Source organism: Danio rerio, chromosome 19 (genome assembly GCF_049306965.1).
Source record: "Danio rerio strain Tuebingen ecotype United States chromosome 19, GRCz12tu, whole genome shotgun sequence".
NCBI classification, from domain to species: Eukaryota; Metazoa; Chordata; class Actinopteri; order Cypriniformes; family Danionidae; genus Danio; species Danio rerio.
In genome coordinates this window covers 32,233,901-32,259,848 of record NC_133194.1, presented here as the reverse complement: position 1 = coordinate 32,259,848, position 25,948 = coordinate 32,233,901, and the positions used below count along the sequence as shown (strand labels likewise).

General features: G+C 37.6%; 1 long non-coding RNA gene across 2 annotated transcripts in view; it reads left to right on the top strand.

Annotated features, from left to right (window-relative positions):
• Positions 1-25,948, top strand: part of LOC141379120 (uncharacterized) — a 49,161-nt gene that overhangs the window by 8,578 nt on the left and 14,635 nt on the right. The window contains exon 2 of one of the 2 annotated variants that reach the window (XR_012395112.1): positions 4,652-4,710. The exons of the other annotated variant lie outside the window; for it this stretch is intronic. This is a non-coding gene — a long non-coding RNA (uncharacterized lncRNA). The remainder of the gene's footprint in view (positions 1-4,651; positions 4,711-25,948) is intronic. 2 annotated transcript variants of the gene reach the window in all.

Genomic DNA, 25,948 nt, shown 5'->3' with positions numbered 1-25,948 from the left:
GATACAGCACTAAAAATGTAATCAAGGGAAATTAAAAGTACACATTTTTAAAACGACTTAGGAAATTACAATTCTTGAGAAAAACTACTCAATTATAGTAGTTGGAGTAATTGTAATTTGTTACTTTAGACCACTGCTTTAACTCATTAAATGCACACTGCTAGCATCCAAAACATCGTTGCTTTAATCTGGTTAGTCATCGATCAGTTAGGCGTGATAAGAATCTCCAGAGACAATAGTAGCATATGGCATTGCTTTTTAAGAGACAGATGTTCAACTCAGGCTAAGATGAAGGCAAGAAAATAATCTTGACTTTAGCTTTGAGCCTTAGTGTGCTGGAGGGTCAATAGGCCAGAGAGGTCACTCAGCTCAGGGACGTTTTCTTAGATGTTTCGCATAAGGCCTGACCGGCATGTCACGATAATAAACTATCTGGTCTGAAAACAAAGTTTAGAGAACTGCATTGCACACGGGCCCTCTGTGAAGATCTAGACTCTCCAGGTCATGATCTTTTGCCATTTTATCATGTAAAGAGTTTTGTGATCAATTACAACGCACTAATTTTGACATATAATCCATCACATGCACTAATAAGCGGCAAAGCAATCGGGGAACAGGACATTTTAGTCAAACGTTTACTCACCCTTGTGTTATTACATATTAGGTGAATGTCTTTAGGTGTTTTGGGCTAGTTTGTAGATTGTATGAACAAAATCAAAAAATAAATATTTAAAAAATAAAATATATACAATTGATTTATGTTTGCAATTACATTAAACTATAGTATATAAAAAAATTTATATATACAAAACCAGTCAAACATTTGGGGTCAGTAGGATTTTTAAACGTTTTAAAATAAGCTTCTCCTGCTCACCAAGACTGCATTTATTTAATTAAAAATACAGTACAAATGATAAAATTGTGAAATGTTATTGTACTATAAAATAACTATTCAAAAGTACTTTAGAATTTTATTTAATATTTTATTCCAGCGATTTTAAAGATAATTTTTTAGCTTTAGAACTCCTGTCTTCAGAGTCACATGATCCTTCGGAAATCACTCTTAATATTTTTTTTATTATCATTATTATCACACACACACACACACACACACACACACACACACACACACACACACACACACACACACACACACACGTATATATATTTTACATTTACATTTTCACCATTTTCAAATTGGTAACTTTCTGTGCAATGTGACTGTTTATTTTCATGGCAAAATGTATTTTAGCGGCCTGAACATGCATATTTTTGACAATAACAAACAACAAAAAATGCTGTATAAGCTAAAAAATACCTAAGATTTTATAAAGATCATGTGCATACACTGTAAAAAAATCGTGGTTGCCTTAAATTTTTAAGCAGAATCAAATTAACCTTATGAGTCCATTTAATTTAATTTATGTTAAACTGACTTAAAACAGCTTGCATAACTTCTAAATTAAGTAGGAACATGATTAATTTAGTGTAAAAAGTTACAATGACCTGAAAACATATGCTGTCAGGTAGGGCTGCGGAATAATCAAAATCGAATTGCAATCGCAATTTTAAATGTTGCGATTAGCTAATCGTAAAAGGCTGCAATATGAAATATCAATACAATTTAACTTCCCCTGCCCAGAACAAATGCGTGACCTCTGTCTTACTAGCCAACTGAGAGAGCACACTTTCGTTCTGCCCAATCGTCTGCATTAATAGACTAATTATTATCAAAGAAAAACAGCACATCGGTAATAAACTAATTGATCATAGAATTTTTTTTTACAGTGTACGTCGAATGTGTTTAGTAGTCTTTTAAAAGAAAATATTCAACAGCCACACAGAAATGGTGGACTCCATTCTCAAAATGTGCGACATTACCAACATAATTCAGAATCTGTTGTTGTTTTTATCAGATCAGTGTGAATAGAGATCATTGCAATTTAGTATATTGCTGTCAAGTAGATGTACCCTCAGGGATACTTCCAGTTTGCAGTTATTTGTGAAATTTACATGCAATTTCACAGTAAACATCATTTCAAAGTAAACCCTGAAAAAAAAAGATTTTATTCCACTATATTGATGCTTTTGAATGTTTCACTTACGTAAGAAACATTCTTAAATATATAAATAATACATATTTTGGTGAAGGATTCCTTTTAAGCCTGGAATTTTCACCAACAATATTGGTAAAGTCCCTAAGCCAGGGACTTATTCCATTAAACATTCCCTTTCAAAAGATATAGGTAGATTTCAGTGCTCCAGCACTTGGTCATTTTTAGTTCCACATTTACACTGACCCTGGAAAACACCTGCTCTGCCCACACATATAATAAGAAGCATTTGTGATGTCACGGAAGCTATTGATACCTGTGTTTGCAAACTAACTAGCACGTGGTTTAAAAACCTAGGTGTTTTCAATGTTGTGACATAGAAAGCTCTGGGGAATCCCTCAGTTGAGTTCATTATTGCAACATTTACTATCAGAGCGTGACTTACACTTTTGCTTTGTCACATCAGCCCCTTGTCAGCTTCCGCTTTTACTTTCCCTTTTTTGTGTAACTTCACCATGACAGGCTGCATCAGCAGTATCTGGGAAATTCCAGAGGGCAAATTCCAGCGAATATGCCAATTAGCCATTAAACAGAGTGAGATCAAATTTACACGGGCATTTCTGCTTCAGTAAGTACCAAGCTATTCATTGAGCGGAAGGTCCTATATTACATTAGAGGCGACTGTTGACCATCTAATGGTGTTTACTTCATATTTGCGCGCTCGTTCCACAAGACCCGAACGTTCCTTGATAAATCCGCTGTTTATACCACCTAAAAAAGGTGGATTTGTTATTTTTTAAATGTTATTATCTGCCACCTACCGCATATTATCCTGACCAATAAGAAGTCTCACAATGGTCCTCATGTGCTTTTAGAATGGAGACATTGCGGAGTCTGTCTTAGTGCAATCTCCAAATGAGAAAAATGGTTTGTTTACCACATGGAGGAGTGATACTGTGAATTGAATTACGTCTCTGCTCAAGCTGTCTGTGTGTTGTGAACAGATGCACGTCTTTCACATGCTGCTGATCTCTGGCCCCCTTCACACCTGGTTTTTGGTGATTGGATCAGATAATCGGATTTAAATACATTAAAAGGCAGGTCACAGTGCATGGCAATCGAGTCACTAAAAGCTCATACAGTGGTGGGCAGGGATGATTCGGACCATGTTAATACAAAAAAAAGTTTTTGTTACATGCATGTAACTAGTGATTAAACATTACGAAAAAAAAAAAAACCCGTGATCTGCATTTCCTGTGTTTGAATCTTTAGTGGCCCTTTATTTTATTTCTTGCAAAAATGTGTGAACCACATTACAGTGAAGCAATATAATATTCAGGAAGTTGGTATTTTGAGTTACATTGTAAAAAAAAAAAAAAGATATGATTATTAAGTGATGACAAAATGTTACTTTCCTTTGGCTTAGTCCCTAATTTATCAGGGGGTCACTATAGTGGAATGAACCACCAATTACTCTGGCATATATATATATAACTTCTACTTGATCATTTGACATCAGAAGTGGCTTATATGAAAAGCAAAGGCCTCTAGATTATGCTTATTTTACCAAAATAAAATATGATCATGCATTGATTTTTAATTATTTAATTCAAACAGTAAGGTCTGACTTAAAGTCTTGTCACTTAACAGAAATAATGTACAGTATATAAAGTCATGGTGCAGTGGAAAAATAATTCATATTGTGTATGACTCCCATGAGCTTGGAGGACTGCATCCATACTTCTCTGCAATGACTCAAATAACTTATTAATAAAGTAATCTGGAATGGCAAAGAAGGACTCCCTGAGTTCATCAAGATTCTTTGGATTCATCTTCAATGCCTCCTCCTTCATCTTACCCCAGACATGCTCAATAATGTTCATGTCTGGTGACTGGGTTGGCCCGTCCTGGAGACCCTTGACCTTGTTTGCTTTTAGGAACTTTGATGTGGAGGCTGTAGTATGAGAAGAATTGTTATCCTGCTATATATATCCTGCTATATAATATATATATATATATTAATATATATTAATATATATATATATATATATTAATGTTTAGGAATTATGATTTTGGCCCAAACTAATTTGATTATTCTGGATGGAATGTAATTTTATCAAGCCTTTTTTTATGGATGCACAATGCTGAATTATTACTACTACTACGGCTAAAAATTTAATTTCTGACTGCATTGAGTATTCTGTATTAATTGAAATATTGTTTATGATGTCAGGCTTAGAAATTATTTAAAAATACACAATAGAAAAAAGTTATATCTTTATCTTTATAACTTTATTTTATAAAGTTAATAAATAATTATTATTCGAACAGTTTTGTACATGATAATGATTTATTCATATTAAAATAGAGCCACCCAAGTGCTGTGTTACATTATGTTGTGTGTATGAGGTTGTGGCTTGAAATTGAATGTGTTACTACAACAGAACTCTGGAATATCCATATACTTTCCAGATAAAATATAAATGCTAATGCCAGGTTCTCCCTGTCAGAAACCTCAGAAACCTCTGGTTTCACCCATCACATGAAACCACTGTATTCACAGTAATTCTGAGAACTGCAATTCTCCCTGTGTATAGACGCTGCCATGAATACCCTGAGGCTAGAGATTGATACAAGGAGCACAATGCAGACACAGGTGAGTCGGGAGATAACATGCAGGCCAGCCGGTGTGTTCCAGCCACTGCCATTTTGATGGACAGCGTGCTGAATGAGTTTAGGAGCACAGGCCAACCACCTTCCAAATCCACATGCCTTAAAAAAAATCTCTATCCACCTTTTGACCATAACCTTTCTGCCTGTTGTCATAGCTTTACTCCACTCCCCCATTTTCGCTCTGTTTTTTCTCTCAGCTGCTCATCTAGTACTGGATATAGGAAAAGAAAGAGAAACGTGAGGACGTGGGCTAAATCACATGTATCTAAAGGTTATTTTTATTTTACTGCGTGGGGCAGAGCAGCCCCCTACACACACATTCACCCACACACACATACACACAAGCATATGAGGAAGTGAATGAGCCATCATAGGAAACACATCCGCATTCAGTAGACACATCTGATGAAAGATGGTTTACATAACAAATGTGTTTTAGCTTTACAGAAATGAGCTCAAAATACTGGGGTTCAGTATTGGTTAGGGATTTTTTTGTATTAAAGTTTAAGTTTAGTAATTTAAACAGATTCAATGTGTATCTAGACTAGCAACTACTAACAGCATATACTGTAAGAAACACACTATAGTAAAATATCAAAACCATGCAAGTAATACATTAGCAATTACACACTAAAGACAATCCACTGATTTTCTACAGCCACCAAAATCACCCTAGATATGCCTAAGCAACCACCTAAAGCACCCTGGCTATGCCTTAACAACCACATAGAACACCCTAGAAATGGCCTATCACCTAAAGCACTCTAGTCAACTCTCACTGGTTGTCCACTGAAGCTAAGCGGGGCCGTGCCTGGTCAGTACCTGAATGGGAGACCAGATGGGAAATCTTGGTTGTTGCCGGAAGTTGTATCAGTGAGATCAGCAGGGGGCACTCAACCTGCGGTCTGTGTGGGTCCTAACGTCCCAGTATATTGATGGGGACTATATACTGCTCATTGAGCACTGTCTTTCGGATGAGACGTTAATCCGAGGACCTAACTCTTTGTGGTCGTTAAAAATCCCAGGATCTCCTGGGAGTAGGGGTTTAAACCTATCCAAAAATGCCCATGGCCTCCAAACCATCCCCATCTTATAACTGGCTTCATTCCTCTCCACCATTCAGCTGGTGTGTGGTGTGCAGTCTGGCGCAATTTGGTGGATGCTGCACACTGGTGGTGGATGAGGGGAGATTCCCCCCAATTGTGTAAAAGCGCTTTGTGTTTGCAAAAAATTGCTATATAAATGTAAATAATTATTATTATTATACTTATTATTATACTTAGTAATGCTTAGTAACCAGTATGAGAACATTTTTGTAACTCCCACAATCAACACAAAACATCTTATTAATGCCCTAAAGCACATAAAAAATGCCCTGGTAATGTCTTAGGCCCCGTTTACACTAGTGCGTTTTAGTTTGAAAACGCATAAGTTTTGCTACGGTTACGCCATCCGTCCACACTACGCCGGAGTTCTCGAGCGCCGAAAACGGAGCTTTTTGAATACGCTGGAAAGGCCGTTTTCATTTTAAAACGCTGCTGCTCCGTCTCAGTGTGGATGGGGAAAGACGGAGACATCTGAAAACGGAGGCGGGGCTGCCGACGTTCGCCTATCTGATTGGGGCTTTTCCTGAATATTAAGTAGCCTAACACACACAGTTCAGTCTCGCATCATCTCCTTGTAAGTTCAGACTTCGCAAGTTTGATCAAGGCTGCAGTCTCCCCCTTCTCAGTTTGATATGGAAAACATACCGAGGACACGGGTAAATCTTCAAAGGGAACAGTGTACTTTATAACTTCATTCACATCACCCTGGTTGTTTCACTTTCTCAACAATAAAATGTAAACATGATTTAAGGAACTGCCTATTTTCTTTTTAATATTAGCAACTTAACAGACAGCAGAAATGTTGAGGCGGCATATATGAGCGTTATCGTCACTGTGTGGATATTTATAACAAAACGGAGCCGATAACACCTGCCTCCTTTCAATTTCAGTGAAAATACGAAACGCACCCTCTCTTTTGCTGAATATCAGTTTTAATAATCGATAATTTTAAAAGTATAACATACAATAAGTTTATACATTGTAGGAAATAAAGGCAAGCGATCAGTCAATGTACCTGGATTAATCATTAACTTATCTTTGCGCTTAACCAAAACATGTTACCCGTGAACAAGTAACTTAATAGATTCCAATGACCAAAGTCATTGGCCTATGTCGTTAGATAAAGACAACAACATGAATGAAATATCACGTTTAGCAAATATAGCGAGATTAGATCCAGCGGGAGATGCTTGATGAGCAGTGCGACAAGCAGAGCTCTCATCTGGGTAGAAATGCTGGAGCGCTTGCCCGAGAGTGTGTGTGTGGTCACGTGATGTGCGTTTTCAACGTTTTTGTGTGGACGGAGAGCTGTTCAGAAACGCTGGGTAAAACGCGAGTGTGGACGCGGATCGTTTTCATTCTACAACGCCGTTTTAAAACTAAAACGCACTAGTGTAAACGGGGCCTTAAAGGGCCATGAAACCCCCTCGTTTCAGCAGGGTGTTTTCACACCTCTTCTTTGGAAAAAGTCAGAAAAGTGGGCGTGTCCAGCTCTGTTTAGGGAGGAGTGTCGGAGGAACTAAAGTGGGATGGTGTGGGAGTGTCGATTTGGGCACGCGCGAGTTTCAGAGTCAAAATACACACACACACACATACATACAGGAGAATGTGATGGTGTTTAACCTACATGGACATCTGTAGTCGAATTATTAGCCAAATTATTAAATGGTGGACTTTAACTGCAGTTTGGCTCTTTCATTCAGGGAATTCATTCATGCCCCTCGCGACACATGAGATATTTGATTCGAGGAGCTGCTCTAAGCGTGTATTTTGCATGCAATGTTTTATACCGCACGGCGAATGAGATAAAAAAACCCTCTGCATTTCTCAGAAACTTAGATGCACACGGCAGGTAGTGTCAGAAAGCCGCGCGTGTTATTCCGGTCACTAAATGCGGTAAAAACCCTACACGAGGTTAAAGTTTGGTTGTGGTGCTAACGTGTTTACACTCTGTGCAATAGTTTGTTAGATACGAACAAACTGAATAAACAAAGAGCACTGGTCGCTCACTTACCAAATCTGTAGAGACAGGACAATCACCAGCAACTAGAGCCGCGTCTTTATGAAGAGAATACTACAAACGATTCCAAATCCCAGCGTTTGCAGATGAGAACAGCTCTCAGGTAAACAATAATCCTCCTTAGACACGTAAGTTATTGTTGTCGCGCGTCGCGTACACTGTAATCCACACGTGAGTCTGAGCTCTCACAGAGAGAAAATGAAAACGAAACTTAACTGCAGCAAACTATAAAAGCAACACTTCACGCTTGTTTTGCCAACACAACGTGGCGTCTCTGTCCTGAAAACACGGTGATAGTAATGAATATTAATGAAGTTGCAAAATGGAGCGCGCTGATTGGTTTGACCCAAGCCTTACTCATGCATTAATGCAACACACTGTAAGACGTAATAAGACTCACTCAGGCACAGACGCCCAGTCTGCACGCTGGAATACAACGCTATTATGTCATGACCGTGACGCAGCTTCAAAAATTCGTTTCAAACAGGAAGTACGAATTTGCTTAAAATAACGCAAAAACAACCAATTTACACTTTTTAGTGAAATATAGGTGTCCTAATAGTGTTTTTAGCAGTGTGGGACACATATACGACTGTCAACAGCTCAAAAAATGTGTTTTGGTGTTTCGTAACCCTTTAATAACTAGCAATACACTCGCAAGTGCCTAGAGCACAGTAGTGGCCCTGTACCCTTTTCACACCCTAAACCCTTACAGCTTTCACATGCTTTCAGTGCCTCTGTGATAGTTGAATAGAGTTTTTTACACTGTGTTTAAAAGAAATTGAGCATCAATGACACATGACTGGCGCAAAAAGGACACTAGCAAGCACCGTTCTAAAAGATATAATGATGAATTGGACACTATGGTCAGCCATTTTAAGGCTGGAAGATTGCATGTGCACATGAACTCTGCTATTAGAGACAGGGAAATTAAGGCCCTAGCAATAACTGAAACACTGAAATAATGCCTTTACAACTACTTAGCACAAAACAGAAACTCTATTTCCCTATACCATTCTCCAAAAACTGAGTAATAATGCCTTAGCTAACCACATTAGAATGATCCTGATCATCCTATCAACCAGACAGAAATGTGCTAGAACAGTGGTTCTCAAACTGTGGTACGCGGGCTTACTTCTAGTGGTACGTGGAGGAATCGCTGAGTAATGAAAGAAAACTTATATACCATTTTAATCCTTTGATGCGTACAATAACACAGATGTGATCAGCATGGGCTGTTCTCTAAAGCCTATACGATCAATGCACTGTGCTTAGAATGTTTACTTTAGCGCATTGTGTCATTAGCTGCTAAAAAGCAATCCTATTGGTGTAAAACTAAAGAAAGAGGTGCATGTCGCTTGCAGAGCAGATAGGTGCTACAGCAGTGGTCCCCAACCCCCGAGCCACAGACTGACATCGGTCTGTGGATCAATTGGTATAGGGCTGCACAAGAAATTATTAATTATTTACGTTTTATTTATTATCTGAGTTAGAACGATCTTTTATTTTGAAACCACCATATTCTCTTATTACATCTGGGTCACTTGAGCTAAAAAAAATTAAAATCCACAGGCTTGCAAAATGAGTAACAACTGCCAACGAATGGATCTGCAACCCATTTGTCAACAAATCAGGTGAATCCAGCATGTCTGTGCAAGAAGAAGATCAACTGCTGTAGATTGCAATTGATGTTAAAATATTGTGTCATTTCCATGTGCAAGTTCGTTATTTATAATAAAGGAGCAAGCAGCGTGGTGCACTCATGTATTCCAGATGTAACCGCGCCGGTCCTACACCACCAAACTCACTCCGAGCTGGGATCGAATCGGCGACCTTCCGCATGGGAGTTGGTTGCTTTAAAAAAGAGGCTAAAGACCATGGCCTCTAGCATCCGTGACTAGAGCACCTTTAGAGGTCAGAGGAGTGGAGCACCTTTAGAGGTCAGACGAGTGGGGTTTACCTGGACTAGCTGGCCTCCGTTACACTCAACCCCCTAAACCTCACTCCCATACAAGTCACGGCACCAATGTAACACCCACCAGTCCTACATCACTCAATCCGCTCCGAGCTGGAATCGAACCAGCGACCCTACGCATGGGAGTCGGTTACTCTATCAAGGAGGCTAAAGACCATGGCTTCTAGCATCTGTCACTAGAGCACCTTTACAGGTAAAAAGAGCGTGGTTTAGCACAGCACTTACTAGCTAGCCTCCGTTACACAGGCGTACTCAGTTAAAACATCTTAACTTTTTTAGAATGCTACACCGCGAGTCACGTGACAAGAACCAACTGATCAGCTTCATATTTTGTATGGAATATAATTTTGTTAGACTAATGCTCTCAGAAAAACACAGAACACCCAAACACTGCAGTGCTTTTAAATTTTCTCTTCTAATAAAACTTGTATCAGAGTGCAGCAATGTTTTGTCAGCTTGACATCCTCTGAGAAAAAAATGGGTTCCCTAGCAATCTACATACAAGTTAAGGTTTAGATTTGAAAAAGTTTGACAAATATGTCATATGTACATGCAACATGTATTTAAAAATTTATCTAAAATTGTATAATATGTAGGGCTGTCAAAATTAGCGTCTTAATGCATGTGATTGTTTTGAATTATTTAAAGCATAAAAAAAATTGAGCAAATAATGCAGTTGCTTTTTTTTTCCTGTTGTGGCCGACGTGTTCAGGGCCGGCGCGTCCTTAGAGGGGGACTAAGCGGCCACCTTGGGCAGCAGAATAGTGAGCAAACTCCCTGGTCCTCACTTTCATCCACTACATTCACCCCCTCCCTCACAGTCCTCACTTTGATCCGCGAACCGGTCACTTTCTTTATAATTTTCGAGTTGAGGGCGGCGTGATTGCTGTTTGCCTAGAGCACCAGTTTAGCTAGCTCCGGCCCTGTGTGTGTTTACCATGCAAAGAAATATAGATAAGACCAAGGACATGCTTTTAGAAGGAAAGTTTCAGTATAAACCAGTTAATGTCGCATCACCAGGCTAGTCTGCGTTTCCTCCAGAGTTTCATGCAATTTCGAGTGTTTCATTTTTAATCTTTAGACTTCTACTGCAGTTCAGCAGTTCACTCTCATTCAGCATCTTTTCATTCTGGATGTTTTAATGGATTTTAATACCGCATGGCAAACAGAAAGAAAAACCTCCACATTTCGGGACTCGCGTGATCCTTTAAGGCAATAAAAAATCACTGCTTACATGGCAAGCAGGACTCCTAATCAGCATTATCTTAATCATAAAGTTGGAGTATCGGTGTCGATGTAAATGTACTCAGTGAAAGTGCCAGATGAAGTCTAAGCTGTCAAAGACAGCCCGTTCCTCACCTTTAAGCTGCTTCCATGAGCCCTCAAATGTTTCATTAAGTTTGACGTGTTTCCACCCTACATGCAACTTTTGTAATGCGTCTGCTTCACGTTGCTGTGTCAGAATCCTTGCTTGTAAAATACAGCCATACTTTATAGTGCTTAGTTTAAGCAAATTTAAAAACGCGTGTTGATGAATCTAAAGGAATTCCTCGCTCACCAGGTGCGCTGCACTGCGCGCGTTGTCTGTGTGTGTGTGTGTGTGTTTGTAGTCCACTTAAAATCCAACAAGGAAATCATTTTTGTTTGTTAATGGCATTGATTGTTTTGAAATTCAAATGGCACTTAGGGCCTACTCACACTATGCCATCCGTACCGTGCCCAGGCCCATTTCCCGGATCGTTTAAGAAGTGTGAGTGCACTGAATCGGGCTCAAGCACGGTTCACTTGGCCGGCCCTGGCCCGGTTGGAAGAGGTATGCCTGAGCGCGGTTCACTTGGGCTTTGGCGCGGTACGCTTGTGTGTGAGCGCAAAACGCGCCAAAGCCTGAAACTAAAAGCGAGACGTGACTTTTAAGGAGCTGTTTCATATGGATTTATTAATGATTCTTACTGTTTAGTGAACACAAACTGCTGTAGTTTATTAAAGACGAGAACTCCTCACATCACGACAGCTGCGCGGCTTCAGCAGACCTCCTCATTCCTGTAGCAGGAGAGCTTTATGATTGTTTATGAGCGCCAAAAGTGGCGGATCTGTTCGGCGAAATATCTGACTAGTGTCACCGCATTCCTAAGGACTGTTTGGCGAAATAACTGACTGCATGTCACTGCAAAACAAACGACTGAAACGATATATCTAGAGAAATGTCCACTGTGCTGCGGAGTGAGAGAGCGCTTCTAACTGAACAGCACAGCAGTGATGAAGTAAGCGCGCCGAGGCCCGTTTGTGGTGTGAGTGCGGGCCATCGGGGGAGACGGGAGGTGGGACAAGTGTGCTTTGGCCCGGTTCGAGGCAACTGTACCTAGTGTGAGTACGGCCTTACATACCTGTGTTTTTATTTCTTTTATAAATACAGCGTTTCGTAATTAATCATGATTAATTACAAAAAAATGTGATTAATTATGTATTTTTTAAAATCATTTGACAGCCCTGATAATATGACATATAGCCCATATTTGTGACATCCAAACATTTCCTGATTTTGATAGGCTACTAAGTTAATACTTTACATTAAAATACTGCAGCTTTCTTTTTACTTTTTAAGAACAGCGCCATTTTAGTTAACTTTTAAAAGCACATTTTAATTTGAACATTGATGTTTTTTTACCTGCCAATGCAGTTAATGTATAAACTATTAATAATGTTTAAAGTGACAATAATACCTATACTTAATAATAGGAATTAACATGCCTTATTTTTCAACTGTGCAGTGCTGTAGCTGCTTAATCAGGCCTACTACGCTGCTGTATTTTAATACTGGTCATTATGGTGGTACTTGGAGAGAATTTTTTTCTGAGGTGGTACTAGGTGAAAAAAGTTTGAGAAACACTGTGCTAGAAAACATTCAAACTTATTAGCAAATGGACCTTAATGCCCCAGATCACACCAAATACTCAAATCATGCCAAATACTGTTCCACAATCAAGCACCAGTAGCGTTTTCTAACTGTTGATCATGTATAAAATAGTGCTTGTTTTGTTGATTATAAGTATCTAGGTTGCAATTGGGAACTGATTCATATTAAACACATCAACCTGTTGTCAAAGTCGAGATTAGTCAGTATGTTTTCGGCATGTGCATTTGGGCAGCTCACACAAACAAGCCTTTTTACAGCTGTTGTCGTAGTAATAAGGTCAGTGGCGCGCTCACGTGTCAAAAAGGATTTGCACTAGCACTTCACCGTTTAACAGGGCTGTGGACAGAGAATTGTGTAACCCAATTTGTGAGTGTGTGATCTTACGTGTGGGCGTGTGTGGAGTGCTAACACTTGTGCTAGCAGATAAAGAGAGTACTCACTCGTTTTGTTATCACGGGACGACAAAAAAGTGACTGAATGAATAAGTATCTACATTTAATATTATGGCCATGCTGGAGGTTACCTTCACAGACAGTGCCCGCAGTGCACTGTGCTTGACTGCCTGGCACAGTTTGGCATTTTTAAGGGTGATGTCCAACATGAAAGCAAGAGGGAGGGATGGCGGGTGGATGACAGAGAGAGAATAGTGATGCCGAATAACACGATGGCACACTGACCCAGTAATGCTGCAGCTGCACTGCCAGTGGGCCTGCTCTGCCCTACTGAACTGCACCGATTCTACCCCCCGTAATAAACCCATACACACACATTCACACCCAGCTGTCGCTTATTTTGTCTGCTCATAATAACGCCCTATGAGATGCACAATGCTGAAGATGGTGTAAAGAGAAGGCAGAGCTATTTATGAGAGGAAAACAGTGCTGACACACTGCTTTATTGCAGCTTGGCGATGAGTAGCGACGGCGTGCACACAAAACACACTGGCTTTCTTTCCACACGCAGCACAAAGAAACAAAATGGAGGGGCGACGAACAGAAAAGGCAGGGATCTAAATGATGGAGCCGTGGCTTTTGAGCTCGAGCGCTCTAATAGAGAATAGTGTGCTTTGGCAAACATGCTGTGGACTTTCTGGGCAGAGAGATAAGCTCGATTTTGGTTGACAGAGGCTAAATGTAATTAATGGCAAATGGAGAAAGCAGTAACCCTCGCTTGTATATGGCGGTTTGTGTGTGTGTGTGTGTGTGTGTGTGTGTGTGTGTGTGTGTGTGTGTGTGTGTGTGTGTGAGCGAGAGGACAGTTTTTAAGATTCTGGGGTGAAGAAAATCGTCTCTCCGGCCAAGAGCTGTAATGAGGCAGTAATGAGAGATACCTTCATCTCTGTTGTCAGGTTTCTTATCAATCGCTCTGGGCTGTTGTGTTAGCTTTAAAGAAATATTTATTATTATTAGCTATGTTTCCATCCAAAGATGTGAATGAAAATTAAATGCAAAACTGGAATACCATATAAAATGTGCAAATAAAGCACCGTTTACATCCAAGAGAACTTCCTGATAAAAAATAAATAATGCTGTGGGCCTTTCTTCGTACATAATAAATGACTTACACTACAGAAGATGAAGATGAAACTTAACGAACATGCAGTGACTTTTGGAGCTGCAAGACCCCAGCCAACAATCGTGTTTTAATAGATGTCCAATAGACATCTAAACGTAGACAGCTTGGCTAAAACATGGCTAAACTTGGGATGTCAGTGAAAATCTAATAGACATCTAAGAATAGCCCAAAACTAGTCGTCAAATAGACAGATTAGCAGTGATGAAAAGAGTAACAAAAATTCATACTTAAGAAAAAGTACCATTGTCTAAAAATGTAGTGTAAGTGTAGTAAAAGTATCTGTTGTAAATATTTCTCAAAGTGTGAGTAAAAAGGAGATCTTTTTAAAAGTACACAAGAGTATTTAGTATGACGCTGTTACACTGATGCATTTACATGTAATTTGTGGATGTGTGTAAACGTAACATTCTGTAGTGCAATTTAATTTAGTTACTGCCCAGCAGGCACACAATGTCATAAGACGTTAATATTAGGTTAGATTAAGGTTGTGATGTCAGGTGACCAAAATTCAATGTCTAGGCAGAGTCTAAGGATTTAGGTTGTGTTAGAAAGTGGCCAAACACTAATGTCGAGCCAACATCTTAAACCAACATCATACTGATGTTAAATCCTGACATTTATTTGTCAGGTACGGCAACTAAAATCCAATATCTGATAGACATCATAGTGGTAAAGTGCACACAGCGTCAAACTGTAGCATTATAGGCATTGATATTTGGTTGATTTTAGGTTGGACATTGGATATCGATGTCGGACTGACGTTTGTTTCTGATGTCAACCCGCTTTTCTTTTCAAAACAAAATGCAACATCTCCATGACATTGGGGTACAACGTTAATCTGATGTTATGTTGTCGTCCTGTGCCTGCCAGGTGTTTAGGCCATTTTGGTGATGGGGACTTTTAATGCTTCCAAACAGTTTGCTGCAGTTATAAGTCACCCATGTCTTGAGGTTGTTCAGTATGATGCGATTTACCTTCTATGTGTGATTTGATCGGACAGGATTCTGTTATTTTACACTACTGCAGATCAGACAGACTTTATGTGTGTAGTCATTTACATCTGTTTATTTGATGACTAGTCTAGTTTTAGCGTATTTTTAGACGTACATTAGATTTTCACTGACAGCCAAAAATTAGCCTCGTTTTTGCCAAGACAACTATGTTTAGACGTCTATTAGACATCTTTTAAGAACAAAAAATGTTTTCCGGGACCGCTCTTTGGGATTATAACCACTTAAGACAGTTCTGGAAGGTAATAATACAGAATCACTTTGATGAAAGAGCCACTTTGATGAAATGAACCAAAAGCAGCATTTTAGATGATTTACAATGTGGTCGGACCACTGGTTTGTCCATTAATGCCGTACCAGTGCACCCTTTTTATATTTTTGATAAAAGTTCAATTCTGTGCATAAGTCTTTAAAACCTTTTCCATTTGGAAGTTTTATGAAATATTCCAAAATGCTCATCAAAATAGGTGGATGAAAACAAAACTATTGTTGAAAAGAATTGTGCTGTTTACTTACAATTTTTTACTTTAAAAAATTGAAGCAATCTGATAAAGGGTGTATAACCCAACTTCAAAAACATTTGGCAGCATGAATTAAACACCACAATACATTATATTCCAGGTTTCTAAGATTTTTGTTTTTGTTAGTTGTTTTTAAAACTAAATTGTAGTCACTTAAAATATATTTATAAATGTAAAGAAGATCTGTTGAGCCTTCGGCAGTTTAAGTTGCCTGTGGGCTGTGACTGGGTGAGCCTGCTGGCAATTCTATACCCCTTGTCCACTCCTTCTTTAATTCAACACATTTCCAGTGAAGAGGCTGGAAAAACTGGCTCCCAGCTTTCTTCAGTGCCTGGGGGACAGGTAATGTCCTCACTAAAGTAAGCAGAACAATGTCATCTCGGATAGGCTATACGGATGCAACACAATACCGGATCACACAAAACTACATTATTTCCATTATTATCAACAAAGCCGGAAGTGCCAAGTTGTGACACATTTTCAGTCGACAGATATTTATACCCCTGTTTTAGATTACAAAGCTACTCCAGGCACTTTGTTTTCCTCTTTCATCTGAAATCTATGCACAAATGTGAAAAAATCACACTCCAATCTGGTTTCTTGAGGGCCAATGTCCTGCAGAGTTTAACTCAAACCAACTCCAACACACTATTGAGTGTGAAGACCTTCATTAGCTGGTTTGACTAAGATTAGAGCTAAAATATTGAGACAGTGCCTCTCAGGAAAAAAGGGTATAACTTTCTCTTGATCAGGCTGCCAAATTTAGCTAACCAGCAAGCATTTTTTTTCGGACTAACACAAAAATATGGAAAGCACAGTCTTTTTCTGATATATAATACTGGTATATTTTGGGAAATTATATATTTTTTTTTTACAAAGCACCAGTAAATGTAACCGCGACACAAACCCACAGTTTCGGACATACACTTTTCCTTGATAATCAGTTTTTGTGATGCTACAAACAGCATATGCATGCTGCATTCACTTGGTGGTACTACGTCAAGGCAGTGTGCAGAAAAATAAGTATATGCAGCCCTTAAGGGTATATAAATTACTATTTGAAGGTACTAATGTGGACCTAGGGACCAATGAAGTGTGCTTTCAGTAATGATGTTTAATCCTGCTCCTGTAGGGCCAATACTGTTTAGTTTCAGCCCCTTTTTCAAAAAAAAAAAAAAAAAAAAAAAAACAATTACCTGAAGGTTGCTAGTCCAAGGACCTTGGTATATGGATTCAGGCATGTTTATAACGAGTTTACCTCTAGTTGTGCACTGTTGAAATTTTCTACCTTTTGTTATGTTCAGGATGAAAACATCCACTAAATATAACTGCTGTAAAAATGCATCAAATTTATATATATATATATATATATATATATATATATATATATATATATATATATATATATATATATATATATATATATATATATATATATATATATATATATATATTTGCATAAATCTGTCAATCAATCTCAGTCCTGATCAAAACTACTAAATGTTTTTAAAAAAATTCATGATTTTAACTCTTTAGATGCCAAATTTATAAATGATGTCAGTGATTTTAGTGAAAAAAAAACCACACAAAATGACTTATTTTCAATATAAAAAGTAATTGTGGATTGGATTTTTTTTTTACCTTTTATCACCATCACTAAAGGATTTTAAGGTTTAAAGCTGACCTTAACATCAATAAAACACAAGCATTTCACACAGAGGCCGTCCATACTTCTCAACATCAAAAGGCAGCCGGTGCATAAATACACAGTCTTTGTTTTTGTTTACTGCATGTAGTTCTGAGAGCTGAGATGCATATTTTGATTATTTCATACGGATCAAGGTAAGTGCGCAAAGATCATTCTCACACTCTCAGACAGACATACACACACTTTAATTTGCTTTTATACTCCTTATAACTCCATATAAAATCCAAAAAACTAAGCTTTTTTTGCACTGCCCTATCTAAAGGGTTGAAGGTGCCAACTGATCATCAATAGTAAAAATTAAAATTTTTACCTCTTACCAACAGGAGAAACCACCAACAATCAAAAATGCATGATTAAATGGTGTCATGGTTTTGCAATCAAAAAAATATGATTATAATGGAAGCCAATGGGGCAAAACAGTCACCTAAATAGGGAGAAAAAATTTTTAATCTTATGCTGCACAAAAGCTAACAATGCATCAAAGCCAATGTTGCTATTAATCTTTTACATGTCCAACACTGAAAAATGGTTTTAAAAAATCCAGTCCACAATTACTTTTTATACTGAAAATAATGTTTGTTTTTTTCACCAAATCAGTGACATCATTTACGAATTTGGCATTTAAAGAATTAAACTCTTGTAGTTTCTAAACAATTAAGTGGTTTAGATTAAGATTAAGGTTGATTAACAGATTTATGCAAAAATAATAGAAAAAAAATGTGTCAAAATAAGATTTGTCACCAAAAATCAATCCACTTGCTAAAACACAGGAAAATTTATGGGCGATTTAGGACTCAAAATCACCCCAGAGTGGATGAAAACATCCCTAATAGCACATGAGGGTTAACGTTATAAAACAATGTACTCTGTAAATCATTGTGAGAATTTAGCTTTTGATATTAAATTGTGATCTCAAAACTAAAGTTTAAAGTTTAAAGTTTGAGATCTTGTTTGTGGACAATTTCATTATTATTCAAGTGTGAAGTATGGGAAAAGGCAACTTGGTTCAGACAGAGTGTCTCTCCACTTCACTTACTTCCCATTTCTCATTTGTAAAAGCATTCAGTTTTTAGGATGAGCAGCACCATCTTCTTTGCTTTCCTCAAAGAAGCGCAGAATGACCAAAGCAGTGGGGGCGAGCCATTATTCTCTCTTTTGTGCAGATAAAAAAACGATGTCAAAGGTTCTCTTGCTGCTCAATGTGAATGACAGCCAAAGTAGGTCACTAACCAAAATTTGAGGGAGAGCAACACTGATGGCAAAGCAACTCAAGAGATGAGCCAGGACATGTCTGGAAAGCTGCCCTGTCCCTCCGCATTGGAGGACATCTCAAACTATGGCTGTATATTAACCCTGAAACGACACTGAAGCCTTTGGGATGATTTCCTCATGCTTATCGCATATGCTGAGATAACAAAACAGCTGTTATCACTCGGGATGGCATGGTGCCATCACCAAAATAGTCAACGTAGAAGAGGAAGTGGCTACACGGAGGATCTGAGGAAGTAGCCCTGTTGGGGACTGTCACAACAGCTTACTATTTTCATAATGGTTGTAGCCCTGCTGTATTTGCGGATGCAAATGCTGCTTCAAAGTGACCGCATGCTGGCTGCCTCTAAAATTTGGCCTCGTTAACCCCACTCTTCACAGGGGTGCGAGACTGAGCACCACCAGACAGTGCGTTCGTTTGCGCAGGTTGCAGATCAGTGGCGAATACGAGAACTGGATGAATGCTTATGTGGCAAAGGGCCGTTTTGGGTGATCCCTACTCGCCCCCCTCTGCCAGCACTCAAGTTTGACCTCTACAAAAGCCACGGTCATAGGCTCGTTGTCAATACAGTCCCTTAATTAGACAACAGCTCAATCCAAATGACTGTTTACCAAAGCTTATAGATTTAATTAAACATTCAAGCCCTTTTCAATGACAATGATTGTGCCGAGCTGGTACAACAGTATGCTTTGTGTGACAGTCATTAAAACTCTCTTTATGGGATGGCGAGTGGGGGGAGATGCAAAAGCAGTTGAGCTCTCCGGCTTCGGAGCGAGCCTTAAACAAGCCGGGCTTTGTGATGTTGCTGTCTTTGAAGTGAGCGAGATGCACTGACAGTCCTGAGCAGGAAGGCTGCCGCGAGCTCATCCCTGTTTCGTCCCTCCCACAATCCTTTGCTCCTCAGATAAGATTGCTTGATGTCAGATATTGTCAGAATGCCCTGTCAGAATCGTGCTATCCTACTGGGGTTACTAATAACATCTGTGGATTGTGTTCAGGCTCATCAAATCAGAAAAGAGGGGTGTGGGTGCAGACATGTTCAGAGTACAGGATGTGAAGCCCCGTCGAGGTGCATGATGAGTAAGAGTAAAATGCGCATTGAATTTGCAATAGTTGGGTCATCTTGTGAAACTAGTGCTTAAATGGATTTCTCTATGACTTAAACGTTCGATCAAACAAATAAAGATTTTGAGTGATACTAAATTACACCATGCCAAGCTAAATCGAAACAGTGGGATGTAATTATGCCTTCAGAAAAAGAAAAGGTTGACAAGAACAGGACTGACATTTTTACAGTGCAGTTTGAAATGACAAATGTTTAAGTTCTGAAACTGAAAGATGCTTATAAGTAATGTAATTGCTTGCTGAAATATTTAAAGAAATACACAGTTAAATTTGGCTTATTATAGAAAGTTATGGTAACATTTTGGCTGATATTTCAAGATCTCATTCATAATTTAGTTATTTGTTCCACAAGGATATTAGTGATGTGAAAAAAAAATCAAAATTGATCACATCCAAAATAAAAGTTTCGACATATATGTGTGTGTGCTGTGTAAATATATATTTTTGTATATGACATGCATGCATATATTTGAGAAATGTTTATATACATTTAGATAAAAATTATATATGATACAAGTTATACATTATATAAAAATGATAAGTTATATAAAATAATACATTCTAAAAATCCATGTAACAAAATAGTGTTATAGTTTTGTTTTATATGTATGTGTGTATCATATATACATAATAAATATATAACACACACACATATTATGTCGAAACAAACTTCTAATTTGATGAGTAGTTCTCGAATCTGATTGGCTGATAGTCGTAATAACAGCAGTCCTACAGCTTCCTCACTCTTGTGTATTACTCCGCCCACATAGAGTGACAGCAGATCAATGAACTCACTAAAATTTGACAAATATTGCTGGTGTTGGACAACATATTGTACTTTTGAGACTTTCAGGCAATAATGTTGTTTAGATTGCAACTATGTAGTTTATTTATAAGGAGAGTGACTATTTTAATTATTTATAATTTTAGCGATACAGCACATCGGATGCCATTAGCCTGTCATACTGAGCAGAGCAAAGATTGTTGATGTTGTTCATCCACAAGATGGTGACAGAGACTGCATGATAACCCCTTAGAGAAGAAAACTCAGTGTAATTTCTAACTACAGCTGATAAAATCATTATTAAACTGGTAAGTGACTAGTTCAGTAAAATGAAAAAAGAAATGCCTGCATGTGTTTAGCATTTTCCTTATTGCAAACACAACAGTAATCTAGTAGTGTTTGCACTGATTTGACTTTTTTGTGGTTAATTAATGTGATCTCCCGATTCCAACAGAGATATACTGGGAAATATATATAGATTGATGGCATTTCATGTTGTTCAGCCTTATAATCTCGCAAAATCACCTGTTTGGTCATCTTTTTAGATATTATGCTTGAGAATCATTCAAATATTAGCTCTAAAGTGATGCATATGAAGTAGCAACGATTTCTGCTGTTCTGATATCAGCTGCAGATGTGAATGAATGGAAGAAGAAAGTAATTCATTGTGCAAAAGGATTTTTAGACTCTTATGTTTAATTTCCTTTTTATATACACGATTATGCCGTCAAACTGTTTTATAGACGCAATATCACACTCGTAGCAGTATGATATAGTTGTATGTCATCACTGGTGGGACACTAACCACAATGCACGCCTCCCACCAGTGCACCATATCGCACTGCTACTTTGCTCATATATATATATAAATAGCTCACCACCCTTTTAATTTAATTTGTATATGCATTGAAAAACAGTTATACAACTATGACTATATTTTACACTATTGAATTGCTTTTTGCAAGGTTTTTACATAAAAGCAATCGCTGATTATATAATCCCTAAATTGTAGCCATAAATTTTGTAAAGGAAAGGATTTTTTTACAAAGGAAAACAGCACAGCAGGAGACGGGCCTAAGATCAAAGATTGCAGCCACAGTATGTGTTGCGAGCCACTATATTCGTCTCTCTCAAAGAAATGTAGGACTCGTGGACATTCAGGCTTGCCTCGTTAGCACTCTATACAATTTAAAGTAGGCCATGTTTGCTTTCGATGGGCTGATAAGAATAAAAAAAGCTCATGAATTCCTACAGTCCTGGTCATAAATAAACGGCAAGGACTGTAAACCATTGAACAGCTCAACAAAAGGACCTGAATGACTAAATAGCTCTATTAGCTATTTACATAATTAGCCATTGACAGAGGCTCATTGTGTTGTTTCTCTGTTACAGTGCAAGTCCTGTGTTTGCACTTGCTGATCTATTGGAGGGAATCTTTTTGGATTGCTCAATCAATATCTCTCTGCAAGTAACAGACATCTTGCCAGAGTTTGTTTGGGATGCTCCAGTATTAAGCGGTAATGTAACTGTAATGTCAATAAAAAAGACCCTACTTGCGTGGGATCAGCTGTTTGTGGGAATTAGCGAGTTTTACAAGAATCAGCTTGCACTGTGGTATGTAAACACTTGAGACGTGTGTTCAAAACAGAGTGAAACCTTTGATGGAGCCGAGGGAATTTGGGGAATTCTTTTGGAATGCCTGGCATTTGGAGGGAGGAGAGATTGGTACCCAGGGGAAGATTTCACAGCTCACGAGACATAACGGGGCACTCGTATTTCACTGTGTGACCCTTATCTTACATATTTCACCAAATATTTCATTAAATAAATACACAAATGAAACAATTGTTGGCAAAGAGCAGTTATAAGTAGCATGGCTCATACTGAAATCTCTCAGTTTTGATCGTAGACTAGTATTTAGTCATAGCGAAGTTCAATTTGAGCCATTGTAGGTCTTTTGAAACTATAGAGACGTGAGAAAAATGAGAGTGGGGTTTGCTCTACATTAGATCCTCTAGCAATGTTTCCAATCAACTTTTTATTGCACATTTTGGAATATAGCATAAAAATGCTTAATGTTAACTACTTACTACCTTGACCAAACTGAATAAAAAAATAAATGTTTTATGAGAATCCTATGACAAATTATATTTTGTTGTTGTAATTGGTCAATGCCTCTAAAGAAACATCAGGACCCAAGAAAGATTCTTGGTGTACAGATTTGAAAAATGACATAACAGAGAGTGGAGCCAAATATGCGTTAAAGCCCAGAACTTATCAATTTATACTAGATTTAAAATGACTCAATATAACTGGGCAATGCATATGTGAATCACACCTGAAAAACTGAACAAGTTTAACCCAAACATTCCAGATATATGTTTCAAATGCCAAAAACATATAGGAACATACTTTCATTGTATCTGGGAATGTGAGGTGGTTAAGATTTTCTGGCGAAACGTAATCACATTAACCTCCTCAATTATTTTAAAACCAATTCCAGTGATACCTGAAATGTGTGTATTGGGTTTTTGTCCTGTAAGTTTGTCATTATCAGGTTATTAAACTAAAATGACTGACTTGTGTCTTGTTATTGCAAGGTGTTTGATAGCACTTTATTAGCACTTTATTGGAAAACAGAAAGTCCATCTATTGACCACTGGCTGAAAGATTTGACACATTACAGTGCACTGAAAAGAATCACCTACAGTATAAATTGCAAATCAAAAGAGTCCCATAAAATTTGGGATCTGTTTATACAATTTTTGGAACAAAACCATGCAATTGCACAAGCAAATACCTCTCACGCTACTGGTTAATTGATCGATATGTGTATTTTTGTAAGTGGAATACAGTATATGTTTTTATTTGCCTTAGCCCACTTATAACAATACATTTACCTGATCAACTAAATTTGGATGCTTTGGGGGAGGGAAGGGAGAGGAGTTAAAATCTAAAAAAGTGTCATTTTATTTTAAATTTCAAGTGTTTTTTTCTACATTAAAAATGTTTAAAAAATGCTTAATGTTAACGCCAAGGCAATTTGAAAATGTGCATCAAAACTTGCACACAAGTGAGTATAGGATAAACATTTTATCTAATACAAAAAATAAACACAAACTATGATGGAAACACATTTACTGGATAAAATTCCAGAATGCACGTCAGAAAATTGATATGATTTAGTTTAACAGATTAAACAAAAATAGGGAAGATGGAATGGCATTAATGGACAAACCAGTTGGCCAACCACATTGCACAACATCTGAATGTTATTTCGGTGATACTAAAATCTCTCAGCCCGTCATCAAGTGTTTTGGTTTTATTACCTTCAGAACTCTTGAGTATCTGTGCCTCATGTCTCTAAAAACCACTGTTTGTTGATTGCGTTTTGTCTTCTTTTAAGGTGCAAGTTCCAAATTAAATTTTTCTATTTGATATTTGAAACAGAGATGTGGATTCGCAAATGTTTTATGTGTAATTCCAGTTTTGTGCAAAAATCTAGGCCTAAATTGCGTCATTGAATGAAAACATAGCTAGGAGAAACAACTGAGATGTTAAAACTGTCTTGTCTCTTACTACTTTGGAACACAGAAATGACAGTGTTTGATTCAGAGACCCTGAATTAAATGGAATCTATCCAAATATTGATAGCAAATGTGGATCATGTACTTAAATGTAGATCAAATAATGAATTCAATCCGATAAAATGTAATTACTGCAGAATAACAGGGCAGTTTAAAGCTTGTTCAAACAGAATCAACACACATTCATTTCAGCATTTAATTTAGTTTTATTTTTCTATTTAAATGTTAGTTTTGTTTTCATGTGAATAGCCAATCAGAAATATAAAAATAAATGTATACAAATATATAATTAAATCTACAGACCTATCAGAAAGTAAATATACACTTACATTTATTTCAAAGTAAATGAACTGAAATTAAAAACCCTCATAATTACATCAACACCCTCCATTTAAAGCTGATTCTCGTTAAACTGTTACATAAAAAACGAAACTCAAGCATTATATGACGAACAGATTTATTTTAGGCTTTCATTCACATTTACCAACTTCCAATGTTAAAACATGCTTGTTTGATGTGAAAACCAACGTTGTAAAGTTTGTGTAAACCGAATTTTTAAAAAAAATTCAAGGTTTCATAAATGCTTTTCATATATTTTATTATTTCTTTTTTATTAATGTAAACCTAAGTGCTTCAATCCAGTAGGTGTTCATTTTAAAATATTTTACAACACTGTAAAACTTAACAGTCAATTTTATAACTTGCCGTTTATTACTTTAAATCTAAATGAGTGTAGTTAACTCAAATGGGTTTGGGTTGCCCTAACTTGCTGGGTTTTACAGTACTCAGTAGGTTTGAGTTCTCTTCATGTATTGGGTTCAGGCCCGGATTGGCTAATCGGGAGGACCGGGAGAATTCCCGGTGGGCCTGTCCGTTTTTTGGCCGCGAGGGCCGGTGTCCCTAGTTCCAGAATCGGTTGCTCTCAGCAGTCACACTTTTTAAAAATAATAAATTTATTTACTTGACCACAGCCTTCTTATTCATTATTTTACCGCAGCTCTGCTCTTTTTATCTATTTTCTCGTAGCCTCGTGAGCAGGATGCTGGTTAATGATGATATAACTAGATAAGTCACTGTTCAACGTACAGCTGTTGTGGTACAGTGGTTAGTATGTAAGATTACAATGTGGCCAACCTGGGTTCGGTCCTTGTCTGAGTAACAGTTTTTATTTTTTTATTTTTATTGTTAAGACATAATACTGTAAGGGTTGTTGAACATTTGAAGTTCTAAAAGAGCTGTTTTCTCAAAAAAAGACGTGATAGTGTAATTAGAAACTGAATTGGAAATAACCTTATTTTAATATAGTCAGTGGTGAACTGAGGTGGGCCGGTCTGAGGCTTGAAACTCCAGGGCTGAAAAAGAGTCCCACTCCGGCCCTGATTGGGTTTTACCGTGCTCAAATTGCTTCGTTTACTCAAATGGATTAAGTTCACAGAACTCATTAGGATTACTTTTTGAACTTAAATGGTTTGTTGCAATCCATTTCCTCAAATGGTTTGAGTTACCTTAATTTTTTGGGTTTTACAGTGTAACAATTTACAAAATATTTGTATAACATTCTGTTGAAGACTAAAGAAGATATTCTGATGAAACTAGAAAGTTAATGATACCTATTTACTTACAGTT